The 14,816-nt window shown below is 41.5% G+C and overlaps 1 protein-coding gene across 2 annotated transcripts in view; it reads left to right on the forward strand.

Annotated features, from left to right (window-relative positions):
* The first annotated feature begins 3,833 nt into the window (after nt 1-3,833).
* ARHGAP5 (Rho GTPase activating protein 5) overlaps nt 3,834-14,816 on the forward strand; it is a 48,876-nt gene continuing 37,893 nt past the window's right edge. The window contains exons 1-2 of one of the 2 annotated variants that reach the window (XM_048484754.1): nt 3,834-3,969; nt 11,857-11,921. The gene's annotated coding sequence lies outside the window, so the exon portion shown is untranslated. Of the gene's footprint in view, nt 3,970-4,117; nt 4,322-11,856; nt 11,922-14,816 lie in introns of those variants that run through there. The other variant, XM_048484753.1, reaches the window with a different exon arrangement.

The raw sequence follows: 14,816 nt of genomic DNA on the forward strand, positions 1-14,816 counted from the left end.
GCATCGGCACAGCCTGTGCGAAGGCTGCGCCGCCGCCTGCCACCCTCCCGGGACCATCCATGCGAACGGTCCTGGGGGGAGGGGGTGCGTCGGCATTGTTTATGCCGGGATGCACCCCCGCACCGTTGCCGTGCAGAAAGGGCCGGTGAGAGCTCTGAATAACTGTTACTAGTCCAAGATCACCCAGCAGACTTCATGCATAGGAGTGGGGAAACAAATCCAGTTCACCAGATAAAGAGTGCAAATCCAGTTCACTGATGCATTTATCACAGAAATGCTGAAGGTAGATCTTGATTGGTGGGCATCCATGCTAGCTGCTCTTTGTACTATGATAAATAGATGTGGCATTATCCCGAAGACTTGGACAAATCCAATAGTAGTCCCCATTTATAAAAAGGGTGACTCTAGCTCCCTGGCAAATTTTAGACCGATTAGTCTCCTGTCAGTCATGGGCATGTTATATGCCAAATATCTTCTTATGAGACTAAGGTCTCATAAGGCCTGAACAAGTGGACTTTCAACAAGGTAGTTCTACGCTGGATCTCTGCTTCATACTCTCCCACTTAGTATCTTGAAAGGTGCATTTGATTCCATCTCGAGAGATCTCCTGTGGAGGAAACTAGAGTTACTAAATACAGATAGTAGATTATAGTTCCTCTTTAAAAAGTTGAATACTTCTACAAGTTGCCAAGTTAAGTGCTTTCTGACAGGGTTGCTCACTGGAAAGATCCCCATTAATAAAGGAATGAAGCAGGGCTGTGTTCTGGCTAGAATTAAGCAGGGCTGTGTTCTTAATTAATCAATTTTTAAATATGAATTAGCACCTTTCCTTTTGGAAGTGGATGGACATAGCCCAGGATTAGGCTTGACCAACGTACCCATTCTGCTATATGCAAATAACGCTGCATTAATGTCATCTATGCAGGTGGACCTGAAACACCTGTTAAGACCATGTGCTGAATATTGCTAAATCAGCTAAATCAAATTTAATTATGAAAAATCTAAGATTCTTGTTGCCAGAACTTGGCGTTGTTGTAATAGGAAGTTAAATGATCACACCTAGTGTGAACAAGTAAAACAATTTAGATATCTAGGTTTTCTCTTCTAGTTCTTGGATCTCCCATCGAAAATCAGCTATAGCTATGGCCAACATCAGATATCACCTTTCTTTATAATACAGGCAATCAGTTTGTTCCCACAGATTTCAAAAACTTCAATGCCAAGATAAGCACTCAACTTTTACTGGCGCCCTGCTGTGGATTGGAGCTGTTAGCTGCTCAATTGAGCTCCCACAATCCATTTTTTAACGTAAAATCATGGGAATGCTGAGGTGCATTTCCTATGCAGCCCTGTGTACTGAAACTGGCCAGTACAAGATGGAGACCTTAGTGTGGCTTAGAGAACATTTAAGTACCAGCTGTGGGTACACTATCACTCCAATCGTTCAAGTCTAGTTTATCATATGCTTACTGAATCACATTTATCTAACTAGCTAGTTATAATTGAGAAGAAGATAAACTCCACTGGTCTATCTATCAAGACCTTTCTTTCCTGTTCTGCTTCTGATGCTTACAGAAGCAGAAAACACAGATTTTTGGAAACTGAGGCTCAAAACCTTGTTTGTGCTGCCTCTTAGACATGCTCCCCATTGAGTCTGGGAATCCTAAGCATGCCAGGCTATATAGCTGAATATCTTTCCTTCTTACAAAATCCGAGGGAGCATAGAGTTTACACTCTCGCTCGCTTTAATGCTGTGCCATCTGCCCTACTCTCTGGAAGATTCCAGAGAGTACCATAAGCAGAAAGATTCGTCTCTCAGAATCCTGAGGGAACGGCTTGAAATATGGCTACCATAGATTTTGATTCTTTCATGCCGATTTTGAGCTAAGTTCTTAACCCCTATTCTTGCGCTGAGAGCTGACTCCTCTGTTGCAGCTTTGGCATCCTTTTTATTAAATAGTCCTTCGGCACATCTGTGTGAGAATGCAGCTAGTTTCCTACAGGGCACTATAAACCTTCGCATTGTTAGAAATAAGTGTTAATCTAGGTATTGTAAAATATAATATATTTCTGTTTTCTACTCTATTTTATATTTTTAATGTTTATGTTAATTAACTGTGTCTCCTTTTAATTATTATAATGGTTTATATTTTTTGATGCCAATAAAGGCTATGTATGTATGTAACCTGGTTTTCTAGTTTAGAGGCCACCTACTCTTAACCACTACACCATGCTGGCTCTAAAAAGCCAATTCAAATTGACCTGATTCTGAAGTTTTCATAAACTTTTCTCAGAAGCTACTCCAAGAATTAAGGCACACCAGAGCCTATGCCTTTCTCGACTTCAACATCTATTTCTAAAAAAAAATTCTTGACATATTACATGCAAATAACTTGAGAAACTGGCTGCTATTTAATTGTGTTACAATTAAAATACTGATGGAATAAACATTTTTTGCATCTGGTTGCTGTGGTTTTTCCGGGCAGTAGGTGGTAGTCGCGGGTCTGTATATTCTTTGTTCCTGACTATATTTTGTGATTATCTGGTTGGCATCTTTCAGATTCGAGGTGTATCACAGAGGGAAGTACTGGCTTCTCTCTGTGATACATCTCTGAAGATGCCAGCCACAGATGCAGGAGAAACGTTAGGAATGAGATCTACCAGACCACGGCCACCAGCCCAGAAAACCCACAACAACCAGTTGAATCAGGCCGTGAATGCCTTCAACAATACTTTTTTTGCATCATACAGAAACCCACAATTGTGCAGGCTACTGCCCACTCTGTTAGAAGTTAACTGCAGTTCTGGGCTATTAATTTGTGATCATTATGTCCACAAATGAACCAGTGTGGAAACAGATAGAATGCTGGGCTTGGAAAACCCAACAAGCACCTATAGGTTAATGTACCTAAGAGCATAAGAAGAGGCCTGCTGGATCAGATCAGTCGTCCATCTAGTCTAGCATCCTGTAGTGGCTAACAAGTTATTCTGAAGGTCCAATGACAGAGGCAGAAGTCTTCCCCTGAAGTTTACTTCCTCTGAACAAGGAGGTTCCCTTTAGTCACCATGGCTTCAAAGAAGTAATTTACTCCAGTTGCAAGGTGGTTATCATAACTTAATGGCAGCTGATAACAGTATCAGAGATAGTACTCGGGTAAAGAGGGTTGCCAACCTCCAGGTCCACTTGGAGAAATTATAATTGTCCAGACCCAGAGTTCATCCGCCTGCAGAAAATGGCTGCTTTGGAGGATGGACTATTTACCCCAACTGAGGTACCTCTCCTCCCCCATCCCCACCCAGATCTGCAGAAATGTCCCAACCCAGAATTGACCACCTTATGCCGTAAACTACGTTAGTGATGAAGGGCACTACCACTGTTTGTAAGTCTGGGAATAAAGGTTCAGCAGCTATGAAACATACTGGATGCTCTTGGCAAGTTACTTTCTCTCTGCCTTATACATTTCACAGGGTAATGGTGAGGATAGGTTGCTGCTGAGAACTCTTTGGAGGAAAGTCAACATACAGATGCACCGCATAATTCACCAATCATATTGATCTTGAGGAACTGGGCATTAAATGTTTTTATAACCCGTCCACTTCGACTGCCTCCTATGTTCTTCGCATACAATACCACTGATTAGAACAGCCGGTATTCGGCGAGGAAGCCTTCCCCCTTTACCCACTGACGTCATCGAACGCGCTTTTTGGAATCCCAAAAGCGTTTCTTGGCAGTTTTTCCTGCTTAATCCAAGGCGGAGACTACAACCTGCCCCTCCTCCTCCGTTTACTCCTCTCCCTCCCCTGCTTCCCAAGGCGCTTTTGGCCAACGCAGGGGAGAGGGGGAGCGGAAAGCCGAGAGCGCGAGCGCTAAACGGGCGCGCTCACGCCCGAGAATTTACTTTGTCGCGCGCACGGTGCGTGGGCAGGGCTTCCAGGGATCCTCGCGGACGAAACGGAAACATTCGCCAGGTCCGTCCCGCGCACGCGCAAACCCGGCTAGGCCTCGGGGGCGCGCGCGCTGAGCCGCGGCGGCGGGCGAGACGGGGAAAGGGGGGGAGGGAAGGAAGAAGGGAAAGCGGCTGAGGTAAAGTTCGAGGTGGGGGCGGGGGAAGAGAGTGCATGCGAGTGAGTGAGACTTCGTCAGCGGAGCCAGTGCCGGGGAGGCTCGGCGGCGGACGCCGCCATTACTAAACCGGGGAGGGTGGGAGGAATGGAGCCAGGCCGTCGTGGCCGGGAGTTCTGAGGGGGGTTGCGGAACGCAGGGGAACGGTCACCGCTGCTGCGAGAGCCCCGGAAATGCCGCGGGAGAGCCGAGACGGAGGTAGGAAAGAATACGCGCCTCCCCCCTTCGCTCCGTAAACTCTGGCCAGTCTTTCTTCCCTCCCCCCCATTACACCGAGCCTCGTCAGCCGCAGTTGCAGCGGGGTTCGGGGCCGGGCGGGGGCTGCAGGAGCAACCCGGACACTGCTGGCTGCTACCGGTTCCGAGGAGGGCTGGGGCGGCCGCCAGCGGGAACTGCTGAGAGAGAGAGAGAGGACTGAGGGATCGAGAGCTCTTCATTCCTTTCTTTCCTTTCCCCTTCCTTCGTCGAGGCCGTTCTGTCCCTATACGCCCCGGTGGATGGGGCGGAGGGAGGGGTCGCTGGGAGAGGGTTGCACCCCTTGGTTGTTCTGGTCCCAGACAGGTGATGGAGGCCTGCGCCACCGGGGAGGGTCGCCGCCTGCTCTGCCACGCACTGGCGTCCGTAGCCCTCTGGACACGGCTCCCAGTGAGAGGAAGGAAGGGGACAATCCACCTTTTCCCTTTCCTCGTTCCTTTCTGAGCGCTTTCTCTCCCCTTTCCTCTTCGTAGAGCTTTGCCACCTCGGTCTACCATTCTTTTCTTTTCTGTGTCCCCCTCACCCCCCTTCTATTCGCTTTGGCCGCCTCCCCAAATATCGCTATAGCAAACTTTAGTCTCTAAAGATGTGTAAGTGGCCTACTCGTGCCTTAAACCCTCCCCCGTCTCCACTGGGTGGTTGTATTACACCTTTGAAGCCTAGATTATGCGGGCTGTGTTCCCCATGCTCTTTCTTGCCTGTGTAACCCCAGGTTTCCTCTGTCGGGGGCGGGGGGATAATTGGAAATGACAGTTTGACAAGGAGTAAGGCGTAATAAGTTTTGAGGGAAGCATTCTTGCTTGGCAATGGCTTAAACATGTAAGATCTGCTACTATTGTTGAAAAGGGTGTGGAAATTTCTCCTTATGTCCTTTTGTATGGAAGGTTTTCAGCAACTCCAGTGTTAAGGATTTGCCTGAAAAGTAGGAGGAAAATGTTTTAAAATAGGATAGTGGGTGGGTGTGCATGTTAAGTTTAGGTTCTCATAATTAGTGTATTTTCCCTCTTGCTTAGATACCAGCAATTGGCAGAGATTTCTTAAGTCTACTGCTGCACAGTAACACAGTACAATGGATCCAAACATTTGTGGATCAATTGCACATCCATTTTAGCTGCATTTTAAAAAGGTTTTTGTTCTATTTGAAATGAATAATGGAATTTTTGGGGTGTTCAACATTCCAAAAATTATTGCGGAGTTAAGAGGTGATACTTTTCTTAGGTGTACAATTCTGATGTCTCATTATCTTAGAATTATATTTTTTCCCCTCAAATTTTAATGAGCTCCTAATTCGTGATAGTTTTTACATATGAGCATCCTGAGTATTTTTCTTTGTAGCACATTCTCTTAGTCATAGCAATCATTTATACATTATAGTAAGCTTACAGTAGCAGTACCTTAATTTTCTACTACCTTATCTAGTATAACATTGCCATTATGTCCTGTATATGATGAAGTACACTTTTAGTTATAAAAAACTAATGCCACAATACATCAGTTAGTTTCTCAAATGCTACACTAGAGTGCAACCCTAAGCTGGTCTACTTAGAATCCTACTCGGATTTTTTGAATGAGGCTTACTTCCAAGAAAGTGTTTCAGAGATTATGCTGTAAGTATATTACTGGGCAGTATGACAAACAAACACTACTAGTTTTAACATAGAATTGTTTAGCTATTTACCATATAAATAAACTGAATAGCTATTAAAAGAATAGTTGCAACAAAATAGTTTCATAGCAATAAAAATACATGATAATCAGTGTAAAGCTGATACCCAGCCTGCATCTGTAGATTGGCTTCCCTATGTTCTTAAGTCTTTTGTAGGCTTTTCTTAGTATGTTGCTGTATTCACCGTTTCTTTAAGTACTACACGAACCATTTGGCTGTGAGTAGCTTCACTAAAGGCCCAAAGATTTCTAAAGATCCGATGCTATTATCTCTATACTAGCATATTATTAGGCTGCTAATCTAGCATGAGTGATGTTTAGACATATTCTGATACATTATTAATGATGCTCTACGACTCTTTTAGTTTGTAAGCATGAAGGGTTAGCAAATAAACCTAAACGTTGGATTTTGTGTATGTTTCCCTGTGATGCTGGCGTAAAGTTTGTGACAAACTGATAAAACGTTCCTTGAGATTATACCATTTATATTCTATTTTAAGTTAATTTATGTTAAATTTATATCCCAACTTTCTTTCTTGGTTCTTGGATTCTTGGCTCCCTGAAGGTCTTCTACCCAGGCATAGATAAGGTCTGCTGAACTTAAGCAAGGTTGTTTTGTTCATGTTTCCCCTCAGACCAGGCCTGGGGCATGTTATCTCCATCAGTCAAGAAAATTCTCAGCCCAATCCAAAGCGGGTGGGGTGGGGGAATAATCACTTGGATATGGTGTGGACTTGCGCCAGTTTCTTTGCCCCATCTGCCAGAGTAAGGGGCACCGCTGCTGGTGAAGACTGTAAGGATGTTGGTATCCAGCTTCTGTTCAGCTCTGTGCCAGTGAAATCCGGAAGTGAAGGCCACTGTGGAGCTACACAGGCATCCAGTTGGACACCAGTGTTGGGGGAAGTGGGTCGGGAAGTTCCTGGAGGTGGAGCCAGCCTTGGTTGTGGGCCATGGAAGGCTTTTCAGGTGACTGAGGAATTTTTCTTTTTCCCTGCCTCCCTGTGTTTTCTGAAAACTGTCTGGAGGTGGTGCAGGCATGGCACTTTCCCCAGCTGCCAGAGCCCTTTGAATGGGCTGCCAGGCATAGCAAAATTTACTTCAGTTAGTTTTCCTAATTTACCTAATTTGTCCCCATTGCATTATTTGTAATGTGAAATAATTTTTTGCCACTTAGCAAGGTGTCTTGATTGCTGTTAAACTTATAGCAAAGGGATTGTGAATGACAAAGAAAAATAACACAATATGTCAAATTTTGAACATGGATCCATCTGTTGATACTTACATCTAGAAATTGGAGTCATGAACAGAAAAGAGATTTTTTTCTGCAACTTTAGAAAAACCCAAGGTATTGCAGCAATTGCCAGGCAAATTGCTATAATCCAATTTGTTTTCCTCACCCATCTATTGTGGTGGCTATGACTTACTTGATGCCACACAATTTATTTGGGCCCAGCAGCAGCCTCTACACAACTTGTATGACTTAGCCTGGTTTGGCAATGGTCACCATACAAGTCACCTGAGCAACTTTCTGCCACTTGAATTTTTCAGGTTGTTCAGAGGCTGCTAGAGGATTGAGGGAAAACTGAGAGCCAGTGTATTGTAGTGGTCACTGTCAGACTTGGATTGGGGAGATCCCAGGATCAAATTTCTGCTCTGCCATTGAAGTTGCTGGATGACTTTGACCAATCACTGTTTCTCAACCTAATCTACATCACAGGGTTGCTGTGCAGATTATATGGAGAAGACAAGAATGGTATAAGCTGCTTTGGTCTCCATTAGGAACAAAGTGGAAGGCTGATTCCTCACGGGCCAAAAACAGCAGTGTGAAAGCGGTGTGAAAGCAGTATAAACCCTTTTACACCGTTTTAAACCCTTTTACACCATTTTCACACTGTTTTCACACTGCTGTTTTTGGCTCGTGCGGAATCAGCCGAAGTGAAGTAAAAATAAAAAAGGTTGGTTGGTGAAAGGGGAGGAGAGAAGGAAGCAGGTAAATTGAATATATGGGGGCTGTCAGGAAACAAGAAAGAGAAAATAGCGTGAGGAGAAAATTGTTTTTAAAATTAAGTCCTTTTGGGTTCCTTGCTTGTTTTTTATGTATTTAAAAATCAGCCTTTCCCTCACACTGTCAATTTTGCTGATAACCACAAACTTTTACTGTAGAAATTCTTGTCTTTTTAGAAGTCTATGACTTTGTTTTAGATAAGAAAAAATATGATGCCAAAACAGCTATATTGACCGTTTATGTAGTCTTTTTGAAAAGTTTCTTTCTATTTGGCTTTTCCCCCCTTTAAGTTGATGGTGTGAACAATTTTACTGCATTTTTCATGCTAGAACACCAGATTACTTTAAAAATATTTAGTTAGTTTTATAGGATGATAGTATCTATTATTGGGTAACTATAAAACTTTCTGAAAATGCAAATATATGTCAGTGTACTGTTTGGTAGTATGATCCTTAACAGTTTATCACATTTGTAATGCTTTTTTTCTTCTGATTCACACTTAATATTTTGATCATTGAAATAAAGTGTGCAAGATGAAATGACAAAGCATGAACTTAATAGTGTGCATGTGATTAAATTCCATGCAGCGCATTAGATATGGAAGAAGTAGTGGTAAAGGGAGGATCCTTTACGCTGGGAAACAGTGTTAGAATAGAAATGAATGTAATGAAATCTGTGAAATGTGTAAGGTCATATGTCAGAGTGACTGAACATGGTTGGCCTAAAAATGATAGGATTTATGTCACAGCTAAGAGAAGAGGCCACTTTGTGCTGACTTTGAGAGGAAGTCATAGAAACCTTCCTCTCCCCCACATGCAGTTTCCTGACTTCTTGGAGGAGAGAATCATTTGTCACCATAAAAATTTAAGTGCTATGGAATTCAGACAAAATGTAAGGATTCTCTCACTTGGAGTGTCCAGGATAGAAGCAGTCAAGCATTGAAGTTAAATATATGGTTGCCAAAAACAGCCTTACTTGTAGACCCCTGTTGTGCTGCCATGAACAATGCTTTTGTTTTGTTGCGTATAGTCCTGTAAAACTATGCAGAATACAACCATCACACGTGGTTGGAGGAGCACCAGCACAGGGGCAACTTCTATGTTCATGTGCCATCATGAATGACTCTCCCTTTCCTCTTGGGTGTATTTGTCCTTTCCACTGGCGCAAGGGGTTCCCATTTTGATGTGGGGACATATGGCTTCTACAATTGTTTCAGCCGTTCCTGTGGATAGCACTTCCATTTAGTTGGAGAATATTTTGATTTATCTGTAAGAATCTCTGAAATCAGACTAATAGATTAAAATTGAGTTAATACAAAACTAAAGATGTACATAATGCAGAACTTGGCATAATTTCTTAAATTTTAGGTTTATAGGACCAGAATACTCTTATGAATAGTATTTAGGACTGTATATGGAATTCATAGTCTCAATAGTTCCCGCTACTGGGTATCTGTATACTGGGTTAAAAAGCAAACTTGGTTAATTGCCAACATTCTAGTTTATGTTACTACTGATATAGTGATTAATGAAGGTTAAGTCTTGTAGGTGAAATGTATAGTCCATTTTAATGGGTGCTGGGAAAAGAGTGCAAAACTGTGACCCTCTTCCAATTACTAAACTTGTTAAACTGTTGGCAGAATTGTGTCTGTACAAACAGTGTGAGTTTGTTTCGGAGTTATGCATAGAATTATTTAATAGCACATGAGAATCTGAATTTTAAATGCAGCATTTGTGGAAATATTACAGTAATTACACTAGTGGTAAGTTTCCAAAGTGTGCAGAGAAAGAAGAGACTTGTAATTGAAATCTGAATAGTTAATCTATGCCCTTAATTTCACTAGATGCCTTTTCATTTGATGTTACAGTAGGCACAGTAATATCAGTATTATGAGGGCTCTTCTAATAGTGGCTCATGAGGAAAGCATTGTGCTCAGTATATATTGATATCTTGCTGACTAGATTTAATTGTATGATCATCAATATTTCAGACACAATTCTGTCAATTGAAACTTACTTTAGGAAACTTTGATGTTGGTCCAGAACTGGGAGTTTATCTATTTATTTCATTGGTTTTATTCTGCCCTTCCCCTCATGGGCTCAGGGCGGCTTCAAACGTTTTATATAAAATAGCAAAATCAAGTTAAAATAACACATAAGTCATTTCAACTAATAGAGGCAGTTCATTTAAATTACAATCCTGAACCCACTAAGGAATGAGAATGGAAGAAAATAATTTATTATATCATAAAGCAAAAAGGCATTATCTTAATCTTTTGAATATTTATTTATTTACTAAACTTATATCCTGCTTTCTTCCCTTACAAGGGCTGCCAAAGCAGCTAACAATTTAAAACATCCATTATAAATTCACATTTTGCAATTATTAAAATCAGCTCCCCAACACACATCATTAAAACAAAGCAAAAACTATTAATGTGTACAGGGACTTAAAAAAAACAGGTAAAAAGGAGGTGATCATTGAAGGAATTAATCAAATAGTATGGGTTTACATGGTGGTCATATTAATGATGAAGGTAGAACAAGATCCAGTCCTGTTTCTGTCGCAGCTAATTAAGATGCAGTTAAACAGGTTCCTGGAGGCATTTGGTGATTAGGTAGTGGTAACTAAGCAAAGACTCAGTCCAGCTAAGGCAGAGGTGTTGATGATCGTGATACTAGTTGATTTTGAAGCTGATGTTTTTTCCTGTCATTCGTGTAGTCATATACCCTTAAGGTGCTTTGTAGCTTGGGAGTGCTTCTTAATCCAACTTTACCCTTGAATGTCTAGATGGTGACAATGGCTGGGAAAACTTTGTGTTATGTTTGAATTGTCAGGAATTTCACATTGCCAGCATGACTTGTGCCCTGGTGAATTCCAGAGTAGGTTGTTGTAACACTGTACATGGGTCTGCCTTTGAAAAGTGTTCAGAAGCTGATATGCTACCCAAATGCTACCCATAATTCTTATTCTCACATCTGTTAACTGGCTTCCAGCTGATGATTGTTGCAGTTCAAAATAATTGTGTTGGTTCAACGCAGTTGTGTGCTTTGTGGCAAAAAGAATACAAAATATTGTCTTTCCCCATATAAACTGATTTTTGAACTTTTGCTGTATTCCTCTTCCATCAGTGTAGCCTCTACAGAGTTCCTTTTCATTGGTTGCACCCAGGCTGTAGAATTCTTCTGTGTGAAAGTTTATCTGACTGTCTTGTTCCATTCCTTAAGAATATTGAACACCGTTCTTTTCAGGAGAAATTTTGTGGGACAGATGGATTAGATAGTTATGCTCTTGTTGTTTTGTAGGCTGTTTGCTTCAGTATTTTAATGTTGCCATGTAACATTTGTATATTTTGTATACCCTCTTGTGTGCCACATGGAGACAGATGAGTAGGATATGTGTTTATTATTTATTATTATTATTATTTATTTAATTTGTATACCGCCCGATCCCCGAAGGGGATCTAATGTTTAGTGTTTGGGTAGAAGATTTGCTGTTTTGAATTACAAAAAAATCATTTATTGTGTCCAGAATAGATCTTTGACAACAAGTACATGTTTGTAATTATTAGTAATGATCTTTAATTTGTTTGAGACAAATATAGTTCAAATTTATGCAGCCCTTCTTGAATGTTTGTAAATTTTATATGATAATTGGCATTTGAAGCCCTACCTTAACAACTCAGATCATTTAAATATATTTAATTAAGGTTAGACACTTTGAGTGAAATAGCTTATCCTTGTATGTTGTCCTGTGGTATTTTTTGGTACAGTCATGCTTTTAAACCTCTTGTCTTGCTGTTTTTCAGAACACTCTCAGGGAAGAAATATTTGAAGAAGATCTTAAGAAGTACCACTATTTTGTCTGTAAAGGGTAAGTTTTAGAGTAGATGTACATTACCACCTGAATGTCTCAGTGTGCCTATTTTTAATTTAAGGATATGGGCAGCCCAATTGATGGGGGGGGGGCAAATGGGCTCTTGGAGCTGGAGTGAGGCCCTACCAACGAGTTTGTCTACCATTCTGGCATAGGTGGCCCTGACCTGAAAGAGCCTCCCCCCTGCAGTGCCGTGCCAGGCTGGTGTGCGCTAGGAGCATTCCTGGAGATAGAGTCAACTTATTCTCTGGAATGTTCCAGAGAGTAGACCAGATGACATAGCATTAAAGCAAGCAAGAGCATAAACTCTGCGTTCCTCGGATTTTTTAAGAAGGAAAGATATTCACCTATATGACCTGGTGTACTTGGGATTTCCAGACTCAATGAGGAGTGTGTCTTAGAGGCAGCACTGATAAGGTTTTGAATCTCAGTTTCCAATAATCTGGTTTTTTTTTTTGCTTCTGTAAATATCAGAAGCAGAACAGGAATGAAAGGACTCGATAGATAGGCCAGTACAGTTAATCTTCTTCTCAATTTTAACTAGCCAGCTAGATAAATATGATTCAGTAATCCTAAATTCTGTATTTCTATCTCTTAGTTGCCAAACCTTGGAATTCATTCTTTGCTTTGCAAGCTGTCTCTCTTTAACTTGCAAGTGATAACTTTCATTGATAACTCATACAACTACTATGCTTTCTATCATTTACAGCTTTCCTATGCATCTTGGAAATAGAATTTATGCTCTGGGCACCCATTTGCTTTTTGAAGCACAGGTCTCTCTTATACCCAGAGGCATTTCCTACCTTTACATTTTGCAGTGGTTCCTAGAGGAATATGCTTTTTTTTTTGTGGAAGTGCCCTCTTGTGGCCAAAGAGCAGAGTTATTTTCTACCTTGGGTGAAATCCAATGTGTTTCAAGTTTTGTTAAAAGGATGAAGCCTTTAAAATAACTCTAGTAGTGTCTGTCACTGATATTGATCTGAAAACCAGTGAAGGCACCTAACAAGGATGGTTGGTTTTGTTCACTGTCCTGCTAAGTCTGCAAATCTGCAGTTATGTTAATGCTGTCCCTTTAAAATTCCTGTGGAATAGAAGGCTAAATGGCAAGAAGAAAGCTGCCTCCTTTATGTGCTACTGTGCTGTGCGTGTTTGGGCTTTTTCCTGTGGTTGGCTTTGTTACTGTTGGATATGATAAAATCCTGGAATACTTGTATTATGCAATGAACTGTTTGTTTAGACTAGTCTTTTAATCTTCTGATTTCTTTGTTATATAATTGTGTTGTATCACATGAAACAATAGAAATACCTCTATTTAAAATGTCTTAACATTTCAAACTTGTTTCTAAAATGGTTTGGAATGGATCCTACACATAATGGATAACTATAGTTATGTCTAGTTAGGTGAATGTATGAAGGAAAAGAGGGACTTGAGAAAGGGCAAGTCCTATCCTTTATTCAGATGTAATGGGCAGTTAGCATTAGTGTCTGATCTGCTGAGGGTTAGGTTGTTTCTGTGATATTTGGGAGCCTGGGGAGATTTTGGAGTCTAGGGATAGGATATTTTTGTGGCCCAAAATGAGAGGGTTTTTTTTCCTAACACATATCTATCCATGAGCATTCTGGGGATGGTCCAGGAGCATTCCCAGAAGTGGAGCAAACTGTAGTGTGCTTCCTAAGGGTTTCAGACTGGAAATACCAGTGGCAGAGTTATGGCATGAGAACCTGTTACTTTAATGGGGTTTCTGGGCAGCAGGACTTTTTCTCTGTTTTTGCCCTTTCTGTTCCACTTGGAATCCCTTTAGAGGTGATGGGGCTGTGCTGCATGCACTCCCCCTCCCCCTGGATTGGGCTGCCAGAATGTCGATTGATTAGGAGAGAGCTGTTCATCATTAGCATGAAAGAAAGGCATTCCAGTTGCCATTGAAAGAATCCATCTACATTCTTGAATTTACTCACTGAATATACTACACATTACAAAGTTCATTTAAATTTTCTCATTTTTTTTAAAAAAGCTTAAGATGTAGTAGTGGAATCAGTTCTGGAGAAAAATGCGAAATGGGTGTAGCATAGATGCCACTCTGAAGTGTTGCTCACTGAAATGCGAGATGGGATGATTTGAGGTGAAGGGTGATAGCCGCCGCATTAGTATGAGATGACTTGTGCATTGCCAGCAAGGAATTGACAAAAAAAATTAAGGATAATAGCATGCTTTTCTAACTCTCCCATAAAAGCAATTTCAAATCAGTCATTTATCAACTGTTTATTTAAGATTGTATTAATTGTATACAAAGTACAATTTTGATAGAAAGAGGCGAATAAGCAATACTTTCTATCAACCCAATTTTATTTTGCTGTTCTGATAACATAAAATGCATAGCGGATAATTTAGTATTTAAAATGATAATGCTGACTTATTTATGCCACTGGAAAATTTTAATGACTTAATTTTATACAGAAAGATGTTTGAATATAACCAATGTAGCAGTAAAAACCCATTTTAAGAGGCCATAAAATGGACTCTAGGAAGCGGGGGGGGGGGGGTGTGCCAGCCAAGACCCCTGCCTGCCATTTCCTGGCGACCCTGCAGCCTGTCCCAGCCTCCCCATCTCGCAGCTCTCCGTGTGCCATCTCTCTGGTCAGGTGTTCGGGACGGAGTTAGGGTGTGCATGTGAATGAGGAGAAGTTATGGCGGGCCAAGCAGGAGAGGGCCTTGCTGCTGCTCTGCTGGACTGGGCTTTGTCTTTGAGGAGAAAGGAGGGTGGTTGCGGATGGGGGAGGGAGCTGGCAGGCCCAGCAGGGAGGGCAGCTTCCTGCAGCTGCTTTGCTCAGCCAGATTTTTTGTTTGGTTCGGGGGGGAGGGCACTGACCGCCGGGGGACCAGCCAGCCTCTTG

The sequence above is a fragment of the Sphaerodactylus townsendi genome, linkage group LG02 (assembly GCF_021028975.2).
Source record: "Sphaerodactylus townsendi isolate TG3544 linkage group LG02, MPM_Stown_v2.3, whole genome shotgun sequence".
In the NCBI taxonomy this organism is placed as follows: domain Eukaryota; kingdom Metazoa; phylum Chordata; class Lepidosauria; order Squamata; family Sphaerodactylidae; genus Sphaerodactylus; species Sphaerodactylus townsendi.